At 47.4% G+C, this 14,291-nt stretch overlaps 1 protein-coding gene and 1 pseudogene across 1 annotated transcript in view; both read right to left on the reverse strand.

The window, feature by feature from the left end:
* The window catches only part of LOC142566273 (uncharacterized), a 93,590-nt gene that overhangs the window by 57,823 nt on the left and 21,476 nt on the right, over positions 1 to 14,291 (reverse strand). The gene's annotated exons all lie outside the window — the stretch shown is intronic.
* LOC142566424 (U2 spliceosomal RNA) lies at positions 71 to 249 on the reverse strand (annotated as a pseudogene).

A 14,291-nucleotide genomic window follows, 5' to 3' on the forward strand; every position in this document is an offset into this window, starting at 1 on the left:
GCTGCATATGCACAAGTTGTGGAAAAAATTGCGTGCGTCTATCGATCCGTGTAGAGCTAGAATTTCTCCCCATACGTGGGCCGATCCCGAAGACAGTGCAATGCCGGGGCGACCCGCGGCGGACCTCAAGCGGGCTTTAAGCACTCCGTCAACTTGCAAAAATAAGTTTAATATCGTAGGTCCAAATACAACCCGTATCAGATATTAAGCTGATAAGAACAGATACTACACTTTGACCCCCGTCGCCATGTCTACGTTCGCGCCGCCCTCTCTTTGTGGGCGTTCCAAGCGCTTGCGTATCTCCTCCCGCTCTCCCGTGGTGGCGGTCCCGTGCTGTCCGCCAGGACCGCGAGGCGGAAAGAAATGCGAGCCGTCCATGTGGCCGCGATGCCGCAAACTTGGAATGTTTCACCGGAGCTACGTCCAGGTTTCAGAGGGAGTTTGTGGGGAACCAATTTGGTGTGGCCTGTGTTGTGTGGGACCGCTTGAGGTTTTCGAGTGACCTCACAACCATTACTGCACCACGTCTGACGTCGACCAACGCACGATCGCCTTGGCTGCGGTGATGCAATGTGCGCCCTCGGAGTGCGCGGTGACATGCGTGTCTGTTCTACGTGCCGGGATTCGTTAGTAAAAGGTGTCGTGCCGTATTTTGTAACAATACATGGGTATATGCGTACCCTCCGGTGCTCCATCATCTTCCGAGGCTCAACATCGTGGAGGAGCGACTAATTGGGCCTTGCCTTTATGTGCATACGGCGTTTGACGCACGGCAACGGACAGTTCGTCATTAAGGGGCCCGCATACACAGCTTCGCTGGTCATACACCTTCACAGAATAAACTGCATATTTTTAGTCTAATTACACGCGTTGGTGTACTACATGCTCTCTATGTAACAGAGCAAAGAGCGTTGGTTGGGGCTAGTTCGTAATCCATACTTAATAGTATTTTAGCGCAGAATTTACAAAAAGCACAAAGAGACACGTCCCGTTCGTGTCCCTTTGTGGTTTTTGTAAATTCTGCGCTAAAACAGTATTAAGTATGCAAATTTTTTGCAAAATCTTCCCGTTCAAAGTGAAAAAGTTGCTTTGGTCTTGCGCCTAATATATATATATATATATATATATATATATATATATATATATATATATATATATATATATATATATATATATATATATATATATACACAGTTCTACATTTGTTCTATACACGTGATAAGTTACAAAAAAGTATCATGAAAGGAAAAAAAATGTCATTCACCTGTATGTAGCAATGTAGCACAAAGCCACAAAGGAAATTCACACGGGTTTCTCAGAAACAGAGCTTCGCAGTTGAAAAAAATTCGTCCTGGTCCGGGATTGGAACCGGGAACCCGAGTTGTCTTAAAGCACATATTTGCTAGTCAAACTTAGGACAGACAGCTTCTTAGAACGTGTTCTTCCATGAATGGCCGTGCGTGCAACAAGACGTAGTTGAACGACGTGTATACGATACAAAAAAAAAAAAAAGCCACCTGTATGCGCCGCCACTTCCACCCTAGCTGATACGATGAATGACTGAGTCTGTCACGGCCAGCACCAGCAGAGATCGGAAACTGAGGATGGGGGTCGACTGCGTACAGTAGACTGTAACACAGAATTGGCATAAAATCGCTGAATTGGTGTTACAGACTCGCATAATTGTTTGGTTCTAACGTTAGCGCCAGCCCTCGTGGATTGAGTTAGTGTAACAGAAACGGAACGATGTGCATTCCCAGCCATTTTGTCGGCTTTAGTGTTTCCTGCCACACCGACATGTCCAGGAATCCATTGCAACTTCGTTTCAGGGCCTGACGATGCAGCTGTAGCTGTCACCAGTGAAATCTGACACATCACCACTGCGTTTGGATCACGCGGGCAAAAGCTCCACGAACATCGAAGAGCCGACTTCTTAGTGTCCGAGCACAACTCGGGCACTAAGCACTAATGTTTGAGATTAAGATAAACGCGAGCACTAACGTGTAATCTTTTTGCAGATGTCGAAAATAGGCACGTAAATCGAGCTTCTGCACTTATTAGGTAAGAAAACTGCCATTATATCTGAGACTGCACACAACCAGCAGTGCTCCGACAGGTGCTGACTGTGCAGCTTTTCCCGCTTTGACTGAAGAGCGCGTAGCCGCCAAGAAATATTGCGCGGGAAGCTGGGCTATATATTACAGGAGCTGATCACAAACACGAAGTGGCGACGAGCAGCGTGGCCATCGTCACTCGTTGTCCCTTCGCCCGGTGATTTCCAAGCCGGGGAATTATTGTCCACCAGAAATTGCTTAGGCAGCTCCGCAAGTTCTGTGTGGCGAACACAACGCACGGGGTGACGCATATTGTAGAGCACTGCGGTTCTACAGATACTAGACGCCCCGCGTGCGAATCGCCGCGTTTCCACGCGCTGCTCTCGCGCCTCGCTGTTCCGTGCCGAGCGCAGCGCGAAACGAAACGCAGACAGTTCTCGAACGGCCCGCGATTCGCTGCGGGGCGACACCTCGGTGGCCCGGCGATGCTCGGCTGGCTTCCAATCAACGGCGCCGCTACTCAGCGGCGCGTATCGCGGGGGCAGACCGGCTGACATCGGCTGGCCAAGTTCCAGCTGGCCGCCTGCGGCATCCGTCGCTGGAGCGGCGCGCGAACGCGCACGTAAAACACACACAAATGCGTGCCGTGATCAAACACGTCCGACAAACATCCCTCTTCGCCCCGACGACAGACACCCTTCGTGGGAGAGGCCAATCGCTCCGCGCCTGTTCGCACCGTCAAAACACGGCTGGTGTCAGGTTCGTGCCAGCGGCAGGTGACGCACCGCGATCGCGCGTTCGCACCATTTTCCTGCGGGACCATGCACGTCAAGAGGGCGGCAACGCCAATCACGACGCGGCGGATAACGACACCAAAAGGGGTGCCGGCGGTTGCGGAGAGAACAACAAAGAATTTCAGAAGCGGGTCGTGTGACGACCGCGAAAGTGGGCCCGTATTCACTCAAACGTTCTTATTCTAGATGGACTGTTCGCGACAGCTAAACGCATACAGAATTCTAAACATGGCCTGCAGCAAATAGCATGGTTGTAGTCCTTGAGCTGGATTGCTCGAAGCGGCGCACATGCACGAGAAATCGAGATGCATAACCGACTAATAAACAAAAATCACTAATTACGTTTTTAACTAATTTCTGTTCGGCACAGATTGCAATTTACTATTTGTGGCCGGTGGGTTAGCGAGGCGCATCCACTTCGAACTACTTTATAGGTTGCCACCACTTTCTGGATTTTCATTCGCAAAACGTGCGACGGAATATATGGACGTTCCGTTACTTTTGTGCTTCAATGCGTAAAAAGGAGGTCGTTAGAAAAAGTAAGCAGAACAGCGCATCTTTACCGCAAGTTTGATGGTGCATATCTCGAAACACGTGCCATCCTCAGAATTCGTTCCAAGTGAATACGTCTAGCCAACTCACCGGCTAGAATTCGTAAATCCAATATGTGCAGCAATTAATTAACCAATTAATTAATTAGTAAATATTGTTAATTAGTCGACTGGGAACTTTGATTCCTCGCACGAGTAATGTCCGCTTCTTTAAATAATCCACCTCAAAGATTAGAATTATGCTGTCTGTCACACGAGATATTGAAAATTTCTGCATAGTGTAAAAAATACCCGGTATTTGGTTTGTCATGGCTTATAAACAGCGCATTACTGTCCTTACTGCGAAAGACCGGGATAACGTGTGCGTGCGTGCGTGCGTGCGTGTGTGTGTGTGAAGAGAGAGAGAGAGGAGCAAATTTTATAGAAGAGCGCATACGAGCGTAGGTAGCTCTTCCGCTGTGCAGTGGGTGGTCCCCTCAGTTCAGGAGTCCAGAGGCCTTAGCTTCCCTTCTCGCTCGGTTGATCAGGTTGAGCTGGTCCGTCGAGTCGGAGCTGGACAGCGCTGCCTCCTATTGCCGTCGCGCATTCATCGCAGTGTGGGCATTCATAGGAATAACAACGCAGGGTGTATGACGTGGTAGACACTCAAATTTGGACATGTGTTTTATTTAGAGTTTTCGTGACGATTCTATTTCATTTCCCCTTCGCATTTCGTCAATGGTCACCAGCCGCGCTCAGCCTACGTCATCACCGTGATCGCCCCTGTCATGAGCGGTTAGAGTCGAGCGAGAGGAATCGCTATACCTTGTACTGGCTCAGCGTGCAAATTGCTTCGTGTCTATGGGATCAGGGGTGAATTTTTTGTTGACACACACAATCATGCGCCAGTGGTCGCGGTCGCCTTCGCTAGTCATATTGTTACAAGTGAATGTTGCTTATTTGAAGGCGAGGCAATGATGGCGTCGAGAGGCCGCAGCCAGCTTTCTTCCTTCTCCGTCGCCCTGATCATGCCATATAGCAATACCCGGATCGGAGACGAAGCCCGCTGGGCGAGTCTAGTCACTGGTGAATGGATGGGTGAGACCAGCTAACGTCAGGCGTGCCATCGTTTTGCTCAAGCGATCTGCGAGGAGGGATGGGTCAGTATTACTGGGATAGGAACTTTTGGCATGGGCCACGTTTGCGTTGAGAAGTCAATGATCACACAAAGTCTCCTTTAGTGCACTGGGCAGACTGGTGTCGGTTGTCACAACCTTCCTTCGATCGCTGTTGCGACGCCACTCAAGTACAAAGACGAGCAACACGGCGGGCTTATTCGGCAAGGCACAGAGGCATCAGTGGTAGCTTAGCGGTTAACGTGCGTAACGCAGATGTATATCGCTATTACGACTGGCCAGAGCCATGCTCCCGCACACGAGCGGCTCTACAGTGTATGAACTGCGTGTTGAATATGGGTTCGGGGCCAGAGTTCACAAAACATTTCGCACGCTTGGGCTGTTCGTATAAGAACAGGATTTAGAAACGAAAAGCTTTGTGAATCCGAGCTCATATTAACACACACACACACAATTCTTGCGCTACATCACTATTAAAGAAAGGAGACCCCAGCCATTAGCGATTGCGTACGTATTATTAGCGAAGGCCAGTAGCAAACAGGGCCGGTATAACGTAAGGATTCCGTTCGCTCGGTGCTATTTCTTTCTCGTCACGCGCCGTTCACAATCGACCGATCCCCGTGATAACGTATAGGCGGAGGGCCATCCCACTTAAGCGCGAGAAGGAATTGGAATGGAATGGTTACGCATTATCTGGGCAAAGTAGTTACGAAGAAAAAGCTCGGTGAATTCGGCCCCCTGCACATTAACTGGTAAAGAAAATCAAATAATCGTTTGCATTTCCGTGAGGTCGTGCGGAAAGCTACAATCTTAGACGCTACCGAAAAGGGGGAGACGATAGCAGTCGTGAAAAAAAGGACAAGATCGTTATAATGTTGAGCGATGGCACCGCTGAGTATGGAATACCTTAGGAGGAGTTGGAGGCGCGGGGCGCAAGGCAAAGGCTCGAGGAAACCGAGCTATGCCAGCTCGGGAACGCATGTGGACACTGACACGTGAAGCCAGCCTCGCGAAGACTGCCGCCGGACTCCGGCCCTCGCTGCATGGGAGTGCGTGTGCAAAGTTAAAGGGGGGGTGCGTGCGGCGGTCGAAATTAACGTGGAGCCCCCTCTACACGGTATACATGCGGTGTCTCTCACAGCTTGCAGGTAGTTGACTATTATTATTATTATTATTATTATTATTATTATTATTATTATTATTATTATTATTATTATTATTATTATTACTTCTCACGTACAGTCAGTTGGGTTATCACACACAGACTCCCTCCGCCCATAGTGACAGGTCGGGCAGATCACTCAGCGGAGGCTGTCGCAGTGCTTTTTAATAAAGAACGCGTTGAAGAAAAACGTTTCACGGAGCCCGAAAAAAAATTGATCGTTTCTTTTATATATATATATATATATATATATATATATATATATATATATATATATATATATATATATATATATATATATATATATATATATATATATATATATATTTCTAACCAGTGTTATCAAACACCGCAGGCGTGCTTTCCACTAGAAGAAATCCGTCACATGCGAATTCGAGTACACCCATATCGATGTAGTTAGCAGGAATTCCCTGCAGGGCCATCGCGCTCAAGAGCTAAACTGCCATACTGGGACGTGAAAGAAGCCCGCAAATGCACGCAAAGTGCCTCGAGCGGCCAGTCGCGCGGCAATTTTGCGTGCATTTACGGGCTTCTTTCACGCTCGGGAAAAAAAGAAAAACACTTTTATGTAGCACGCTTTGAGCAACAGAAAGCTGTACCGGGACTTTCTCATGTCGCTCTACAATTTTCTCATGGACACTTTTCATCTAATTATAATTTTGGAAAGTCAACTAATTAAGTAATTAAGACTACTTATCTAATTATGAGGAATAAAAAAATAATTTGAGTGTCTCCAAGCGACGGCAAACAACATTACCTTGGGTTCTGTCCAGCTACGTCGCATACGCACATTTTCAAACACTAGCTAAAGCTAGCTGGGACACCTTGTGTATACATAAGAGCACCTCTGGCATCTTTCGGGCACTCGGGATGCAGCGTACGTGCCCTTGCACGTGCGCGACCCGCACTTATCACGACACGCAGTATACGGGGTGATCATTTTTACGTTTTGCAGAATATTTAAATATCGGCTGTGGCAGATAGCATAATTCTAGTCCTCGAGCTGGAATACCCGAAGAGGCGGACACTGCACGAGGATGCGAAACTGACGAGAAATCGTGAGATTGCACGAAAACTCGAAACTCATAATCGAATAATTAGCACACAATTACTAATTAACTTAATTAATTTGCGGCATATTGCAATTTACGAATTGTAGCCGGCGGGCTTGCAAGGCCCTTGGTATGAATTTCCAGGATGACACCAGTTTCGAGATATAAGTCACCAAACTCTGTACAAAATGCAGTCTTGCTCCATTTTGTTAACGAAAAGGCATTGAAGCACAAAAGTAACGGGAACGCCCATGTTTTTCATCCCGCACTTTGGGAATTAACACCTCGAAACTGCTGTCAAAAGTGGACACGTCTTGATAACTCACCGGCTACAATTCGTAAATTGCATTATGTGCCGTAAAGTAATTAAGAAGTTAATTAACGCATTTTCGTTAATTCACTCAATATGTGTTTTCAGTTATCGTGCTAGTAATGTCGGCCTTTCCGAATAATCCAGCTCAAGGGCAAGAATTATGCTATCTGAAACAGGGCGACATTCAAAAATAGCGGAAAACTTAGAAATGATCACCCAATATACAGCGTTTTGGACGGAACCGGAACTGAAGTGAACCGAAATCCCGAGCTGAATCGCTATGTTCAGCTGAACCGGAGCCTAACCGATATTTTTTGCGCCATCCTGGAGCTGGACCCGAACCGGAACTTTTTGAAGGAACCGTTCTGAAAAGGTTCTACCACAGGTCCAGCCCAGGGTTGTTAATTTGCTATCGCAATCAATGCTTCACCATTCGGGCGAAACTGCGACTTTTTTTTTTTCCCCTGCAGGTTTAGTTGGGGAGAATTAGTGATACGCCGCCTTTGTACAGTGCGACTGGCCGATGCTCTACGAGACGTTTCGCGAAAATTGCCCAAAGGTTAGGGCCACCGAGTGTACTTGAAGGCCTAATTTTATCATTCAAGGTAGAACGGGAAATGGCCGAGAAGTAAGAAAGGTGGCGAGGGAGAGCCGCTCGTCCGAGTCGCCGCGACGCTAGAGTTGCGCACGACGCGCCTTTTGCGGCTCGATCCGCTCAGCTGCCGAGTGAATGGGCGCGGGCTGAACGCTCAGCTGCGGGGAAGTTGGCGAAGATCTTCGGTCCGTCTGTCTTTCAATAAAGTCTATATACGGCAAGTGAAAGGAATTTCAAAACGTCGCACAGACGTTTATGTTTGCGTTGGAAACGGAACTTCGCTCACCCCAATGCTTTCTGGGCAGTTTCGCAGGAGGGAGCCGGCGAAGATAGCAAAAGTCACCATTTTTCTCCGCAATGAAGTCTATACGAAATGAAACTGAGCACACGCATCACATTGAGAAAAGCATTTTTTTGTTGTTGTTGTTGTAGCCGGAGTGGGCTTTAGCGTAATGGTTTTTGTAGACGATCTCAATTCCCACCAGCGTTGTCAAATGCATGCAAGACGAACTTTCGCGCTTTGGAGAGCATACAAGGTCAAGCCCTACGCACGTGTTTAGGGCTGCCTCGGTGCACGTCAACAGCAGCAAACATTGCCATCGCTGGGGACCACATGATCCAGACACACGTAGCTGTCGACTCTCTCAGAGCGCACATTCGCCATCTGTCAAGGATCCCCGACCATCACTTGGCCTCCCTACCAGCCCAGAGACCTCAAGCGACCTTTTCAAGAGTGATTAAAGCCCATAAAGAGTGCATACCGTCATATTTTACACCGGCGACGAATCCTTCATCTCCCCTGTGGTGCATACGACAGCCTCAAGTGAATTTTGCTATTCCTGGAATTACAAAAAAAGTGCGATCATCCATCACCGGCTCTGAAGCAACTTACGACCTATTACTGCACCAGACGTATCATGACCGCATACATACATATATACCGATGGTTCGACCTCCCGTACCAGCTCAATTGCCGCATTCGTCGTTCCAGTCAAGAAGGTTACAGTTAAATTCAAATTCGCATACGACTACATCTACATCGGCAGAGCTTGTAGCTCTCCATGCCGCTATGATGTACGTCAGCGAAGAGCCCACAGAGAAATGGGTCGTATTTTGTGACTCTAAGGCAGCCCTTCACAGCATCAACTCTGCATTACGTCACAGAACTTACGAGCAGATGACATCTGAATTCAGGGAAGTGCACCACCATGCTCTGGAAAGAGGCCACACCATCATATTTCAATGGATTCCTGCTGACTGTGGCATATCGTCGGCAACAACCTAGCTGACAAGGCTGCCCGGTCTGCCCACCAAGATATCCAGACGCGTTCAATACCTTTGGCGAGGTCGGACGCTGCCAGGGAACTTCGCCTACATGCGCGCAAAAAGTCGCAAGATCAAGTGCCTTCAATTGCCGCTTATATAAACTGGACCCCACGCTACGGCTACAACTGCCATATAGCCTTTCCCGCAGCAAAGCAACCTTGCTGTATCGCTTATGGTTGGGAGTAGCGTTCACGAACTCGTACTCCTACCGTATGGGAATGGCCGAGAGCCCGATGTGCGATTCCTGTGGGTGCGAGGAGACCATCGAGCACCTATTGTGTACCTCCCCCGCTACGATGTCCAACGCCTCTCTGCGGAAAACTTTACACCGACTGGACTTAAGACCGTTCACCGAGTCAAAGATACTCGGACCGTGGCCACACCCGTCACTGGCACGAAAAGCGAATCGTGCATTAGTGCAATACTTGAAGTGCACCGGCTTAAGAGACCGTTTATAGTGTCCCTGTTCATAGTGTCCCGCCCACACGCACTCAGTGCTCACTTTCCCCCTTTTTGCTCTTTCTATTCCCCTCTCCCCCACACCCAGTTTAGGGTAGCAAACCGGATGTTCTTCTGGTTAACATCCCTGCCTTTATTGTCCTTGCTTTGTCTCTCTCTCTCTCTCAATTCCTTTGAACTGTTAGAACAGAAAATTAGTGTCTCTGGGCTAGCATATAGGATGTCCAAGCTAACTTTAGCCAAGCTGTTCACGGGCAAAAATAATTAAAAAGACATTGTGCAAGATACCATCTTAGGACCTACCGTGTTCGGTCGTCAGACATCTAACGACTCAACACAGTAGGTATGATAACCGTACCTTGCACCGTGCTTTTTAAACCTTTTTCCTTTTCTTTTTTTTCCTTGAACGGCTTGGCCAACGTTAGCTGGGACACACGGTATATGTGCTTGCCGCCAACGCGGGTTGAAATAACGGGCGCGTCCTCCTTCAGTAGTGAACAGGCGCTTTGATCATGGCAAGAATGAGCGCAGCTCTACTCCCCACCACCTCCTCTTTCCGTCCTGCGTTTCTCTCATTTAAAACTCCGTTCGTAAGGTGTAAAAATAATAATCCTCATCAGCCTATTTTATGTCCACTGCAGGAAGAAGGCCTCTCCCTGTCCTGCGCTAACCGATTCCAACTAGCCCCCGCGAGTTTCCTAACTTAATCGCCCCACCTAGTTTTCTGCCATCCTCGACTGCGCTCCCCTTGTCTTAGCACCCATTCTGTAACCCTAATGGTCTACCAGTTATCTAACCTGTCCATTACATGACCTGCCCAGCTCCATTTTTCTTCTCTTAATGTCAATTAGAATATCGTCTATACCCGTTTGCTCTCCGATCCAAACCGCTCTCTTTCTGCCTCTTAACGTTATGTCTAGCAATCTTCGTTCCATCGCTCTTTGCGCGGTCCTTAACTTGCTCTCAAGCTTCTTTGTCAGTCTCCAAGTCTCTGCCCCACATGTCAGCACTGGTAAAATGCACTGATTGTACACCTTCCCTTTCAATGATAATGGTAAGCTTCCAGTCAGGAGCTGACAATGTCTGCCGTATGCGATCCAATCCATATTTATTCTTCTCTGAATTTCCTTGTCATGGTCAAAGTTCTCTGTGATTAGTTGACCAGGGTAAACGTACTCCTTCACAGACTCTAGAGGCTGACTTGCAATCTTGAACTCTTGTTCCCTTGCCAGGCTATTCATAATTATTTTTGTCTTAACATAATAGTTCTGCGCAAACCCGCAAGGTGGAGAGTAGTAATTAATTAGGGAAAATTATATATCCACCCAATCGGTAGCAACTGCGACAAAGGAAACTCAAACGGGTCCCTCGAAGAAAAGTCTTGCAGTTGAAGAAAAATTCGTCCTAGTCCCGTCCAGTTTCCTTTGTAGCAATTGCTATGATTGGGTGGATCTCTCATTTTCCCTTAATTATCTTTGTCTTCTGCATATTAATCTTCAACCCCACTTTTATACTCTCTTTGTTAATGTCCTCAATCAGTTGTTGTAACTCGTCTCCAGTGTTGCTGAACAGAACAATGTAATCTGCAAACCGAAGGTTGCTGAGATATTCGCCGTCGATCCTTACTCCTATGCCTTCCCAGTTTAATAGCTTGAATACTTCTTTCAAGCACGCAGTGAATAGCATTGGAGAGATTGTCTCCTTGTCTGACCCCTTTCTTTATAGGTATCCTCCTGTTTTTCTTGTGTAGAATTAAGGTAGCTGTGGAATCTCTGTAGGTATTTTCGAAGGTATTTGCGTAAACGTTCTGTACTCCTTGATTACATATTGCCTCTATGACTGCTGGTATCTGTACTGAATCAAATGCCTTTTCGTAATCTATGAAAGCCATATAGAGAGGCTGATTGTACTCTGCGGATTTCTCGATTACCTGATTAATGACATGGATGTGATTTATTGTAGAGTATGCTTTCCTGAAACCTGCCTGTTCCCTTGGTTGACCAAAGTTTCAGTGTTGCCCTTATTCTATTTGAAATTATCTTAGTGAATATATTATATAATACTGGGAGGGGGGGAAGCTAATGGGTCTATATTTTTTTCAATTCTTTAACGTCTCCCTTTTTGTGGATTAGTATATTGTTTGCATTCTTCCAGTTTTCTGGGACCTTTGCAGTCGATAGACACTTCGTATAGAAAGCCGCGAGTTTTCCAAGCATTATATGTCTCCTCCACCTTTGATTAAATCGACTGTTATTCCACCTTCTCCTGCCGCTCTTCGCCGTTTCATCCCTTGCAAGGCCCTTCTGACCTCATCGCTAGTTATAGGAGTAGTTTCTGTATCATGTTCATTACTGTTTCGAATGGAGTTATCCTGCGTCCTCTGCGTAATGTACAGGTCAGTATAGAATTCTTCCGCTGCTTTTACTATACCTCCGAGATTGCCGACGATATTACCCTGCTTATCTTTCAGTGCATACATCTTCGTTTGCCCTATGCCAAGTTTCCTTCTCACTGATTTCAGGCTGCGTCCATTCTTTATAGCTTCCTCACCTTTCTCACGTTATAATTTCGAATATCCCTTATTTTTGCTATGTTGACCAGTTTTGACAGTTCCGCGAATTCTGTCTTATCTCTTGAGCTGGACACTTTCATTCTTTGTCGTTTCTTTATTAGGTCGTTTGTTACTTGGGAGAGCTTGCCCACTGGCGACCATGGTGCCTTGCCTCCCACTTCAATTGCTGCCTCTGAAGCCAGCCTAGTTACGGTTTAATTCATTACCTCTCTGTCATCATCATCTCTCTGTTCTATGGCTGCATATTTGTTTGCAAGTACCAGCCTGAATTTGTCTGCTTTTACTCTTACTGCCTCTAGGTTGACCTGTTTCTTCTTGACCAATTTTGCTCTTTCTCTCTTCAAATTGAGGTGAATCCTAGCCCTCACTAACCTACGATCACTGCACTTTACCCTACCTAACACTTCTACATCCTGCACTATGCTGGGATCGGCAGAAAGTATGAAATCTATTTCATTTCTTGTTTCACCATTAGGGCTTTTGCAAGTTCAGTTTCTGTTGCTACGCTTCCTGAAGAAGGTGTTCATTATTCGCAGCTCATTCCTTTCTGCGAATTCTACCAGCATCTCTCCTCTAGCGTTCCTAGAATAGACGCTGTAGTTGCCAATTGCTTGTTCACCAGCCTGCTTTTCCCCCACTTTTGCATTGAAGTCGCCCATTACTACAGTATACTGAGTTTGCACTTTTCTCATCGCTAATTCAACATCTCCATAAAACTGATCTACTTCATCATTGTGACTGGATGTTGGAACGTAGGCTTGTACTACTTTAACCTATACCTCTTATTAAGTTTGATGACGACTACTGCTACCTCTCATTAATGCTGTAGAGTTCTTCAATGTTGCCGGCTATGTCCTTATGGATTATGACTCCTACCTCGTGTTGCTTCTTATCTGGGAGACCTCTATAGTAGAGTACATGGCCGTTAGTCAGCACTGTATAAGCATCACAAGTTCTTCTAATCGCACTAAGGCTGATGATATCCCAAACAATGTCTGATAGTTCCTCAAAGAGTGCTGCTAAGCTAGCCTCACTCGAGAGAGTCCGGGTGTTATTAAAAGTTGCCAGGCTCAGCTTCCATTGGCGGCCTGTCCGGGTCCAGTGATTCTTAGCAAGCCCTGCTGGGTTACAGGTCTGACCGCCGCCTTGGTCAGGTGCTCCGCAGCTGCAGGGGACTGAGGGACACGAGTTTATTGTAGGAATCATGAGGGAGGTAGTCGTCGAATACTGCACCAGGGAGGCCAATTCCTGTTCTGGTGAGAGAGCGTCTTTGTTGAAGCTTACGTGGGCCTTCCTAATTTGGTTGTACCTGGATTAGTATAGCCCCAATCGCTCTCGGCATCTTTCTCCGGTGTCAGGCGCCACTCCAAGCCGGGAGCTGTAATGGTGGTTGTCAAAGCTTTTACTCAGCGGTATAGTGAACTATATGGGGGTAGTGGGAGTAGAGCCGGCAGGCGAGAGCGTTGCATATAGGGAAGCCGGAAGTGCGGAAATCCCGAGCTTGCTGTCCTTTCACCTGCTGCTTGCACGCGCTGCGCTCGGCAACATGGACTGTTTGGCATGGTCCCGCATGTTTGTGCAGTGTGCTGCTATTGTCTCGCTTGTGTGTTCTTTCCTGCATGCGCGAGTCGTGTTATTAACAAACCGCGGCGAAGGAACTATTGTTTTGCACTTGGTTGCAAGACAGAGTAGAGTGGATGGAAAAATGTCCCAAAGCTCTCGTTGTTCCATGTGCGAGAGGGAGAGTAACGCTGTATGGGTGGGATAACGAGATCTCCGCCGTGCCGACTTGCCTTTGGAAACAATTGATGCTGCCTGCGAGCACAATTTGAAGGAAAATAAATTGTCAGGGACTACGTTCATTCCACCAATGGGAGATGCACGTAGTCTCTCACATGGTACGTGTGCCACGTGAAAGAGAGAGAGAGAGAGAAGTGGTTTGAAGCGAAAGGAAAGGTTGGCGCTATCTTCTGCTGCCCTCGAGGGAGCACGGCTCAGCGCCAAACGTGAGAGACCCTCGTTGTCGCCAGAAGCGGTGCCGATGATTTTGCCGAACCTCCCCCGCGTAATGAAAAGGCAGCGTTTACCCCAAAATGCGTCACCGGCGAGGCCGTTGTCTGGCAAACCTACGGAAAAGCGTGATCCTGTCCAGGGTCACGCATTTGAGTTGGGCAATGTCCACAGACCTCCTTAGCTTTGAGCAATACACAGGTTCCGAGCCACTTATGTTCTGGCGACTTTAAACTGAAAGAAACGAGGTGTCATTGCGGAAAACCT

The sequence above is a fragment of the Dermacentor variabilis genome, unplaced genomic scaffold (genome assembly GCF_050947875.1).
Source record: "Dermacentor variabilis isolate Ectoservices unplaced genomic scaffold, ASM5094787v1 scaffold_12, whole genome shotgun sequence".
In the NCBI taxonomy this organism is placed as follows: domain Eukaryota; kingdom Metazoa; phylum Arthropoda; class Arachnida; order Ixodida; family Ixodidae; genus Dermacentor; species Dermacentor variabilis.